Source organism: Aquarana catesbeiana, linkage group LG02 (assembly GCF_042186555.1).
Source record: "Aquarana catesbeiana isolate 2022-GZ linkage group LG02, ASM4218655v1, whole genome shotgun sequence".
Classification (NCBI taxonomy): domain Eukaryota; kingdom Metazoa; phylum Chordata; class Amphibia; order Anura; family Ranidae; genus Aquarana; species Aquarana catesbeiana.
Genome location: NC_133325.1, coordinates 715,760,720 through 715,762,468, shown reverse-complemented (window position 1 = coordinate 715,762,468; position 1,749 = coordinate 715,760,720). Strand labels below are relative to the sequence as shown.

At 32.6% G+C, this 1,749-nt stretch overlaps 1 long non-coding RNA gene across 1 annotated transcript; it reads right to left on the bottom strand.

Moving 5' to 3' along the window:
* Positions 1-443: 443 nt before the first annotated feature.
* On the bottom strand, positions 444-810 carry LOC141129167 (uncharacterized). The gene is made up of 3 exons (XR_012241778.1): positions 767-810; positions 598-669; positions 444-506 (listed from the first exon to the last, which is right to left on the bottom strand). It is a non-coding gene; the product is annotated as an uncharacterized lncRNA (long non-coding RNA).
* Between the last annotated feature and the right edge of the window lie 939 nt (positions 811-1,749).

Below are 1,749 nucleotides of genomic sequence, written 5' to 3'. Positions count from 1 at the left end.
ATATAGTGTTAGTATAGTATATCGTATAGTAAAAGTGGCCTCTGCAGCGGATTCGCTGCCAGATCACTTTTATAGATGTCCCAAATGACTTATTGTTTTTTAGGTCGAAATTTGAGATCTGAGGTCTCTTTGACCACAGATCCCACATTAAAGAGGTCCTGTCATGCTTTTTTCTATTACAATGAATGTTTACATTCCTTTTAATATGAATAAAAGTGACCCAAATTAATATTTTTAAATGGACTGTTCAAAAATAAAAAAAATATAAAAAAAAAAAAAAAAGACACAAATTTTAAACTTAAACATATCTCAAAATGAGGCTCAGGGCTGAAGCTGTTAAAGATAAAGAGGCAACTATGTATGTATGTATGTATATAACAAAATAAAATATAATTGACAAATAACAAATAAATAAAAGGTAAACTGTGTGAAATGATAAACACCACTAGAATCCAGTGATTTCCAACGTTTGCTGGACACACCAAAAGATCTTCTTCAAATAAACTCTAGGCAAAAGTGTTTAAAGCGAGTTAGTAATGAATTGTATCGATTTTTATGCTTATAGCTGTAAAGCTGTAATTGTGACAAGTAACTCACATTTCCAAGTTTATGGACTTGACCATTAAACAATTCCGTGGCAACCACGGCACTAATGTGGCAAACAGATTCCTGTTTAAAAATAAATGACAAATAATCTGGCAAAATAACAAAAGTTGAAAAAATTTAACAGAAGCATACACATAGTTCACATATAATTAACACTTACCTGCTGGTTTCTAATTAGGTGATGTAGGTATGCATCAATTACCTGCATTGAGAAAAAAATTATGAAATTTTAATAACAATAACACAATCTGTCAGGTTTGATTTGGATACATTTTCAACAGTGTAGTCTCTTACCTCATCTACCATCCAATTTGTTCCATGCAGGGTTTTGAAGGAAGAGACATAGAGCTTGTAAGGCCCTACAACAACTACCAATGACTCGTCATCTTCCTTAGTCCATAACATTTTAACTATAGAGGGGAAAAAATTAAAAAATTGTTTGCTACAATATCAAACCTGTAAGTTTAATGAACCAAGAACTGGATAAAACAGTGCCAAAACTGGCAAGTTCATAACGGCTGTAGGATTGAAAAGGCCAGACCAACAGGGCATGGCCAAACATATGACCAACAGGGTCAAAATAACAAAAGAATCCAGTAAACCATTATGCCAAACAGTGGCAACCTTACCAAAAAAAATAAAAAAAAACAAAAAAAACAAAAACAAAAAAACAACGGCCAAACCAACAGGGCACAGCCAAACATATGACCAACGGGGTCAAACTATCAATAATACTTAAACGGATACCTCTCTCCTCTAATGCTTGCACAGTATTCCGTGACGTATCTAGCGAGGGCTTAAAAGGCAAAATGTATATATTGAATTACATGTATAATAAACCGTAAACCTCAGATATGACATAGGAGGTAAAACAGACTGACTAAAACGCAGGAAAAAAAAAAAAAACAAAACATATACATAAAAAAAGAACAAAAATCTAAAATACTATATATATATATATATATATATATATATATATATATATATATATATATATATCCCCATATCCATTCAGACATTGAGTTTGTTTGTACCTCAATAGTGACAATCTTTTGTTGGTGTATTCGTGCAGCATAACAAATAACCGAAGGCCTCTGTTGATTGGTAGGAGTACTGCTGCCGTTTCCTTGAGGCGTCTCCATT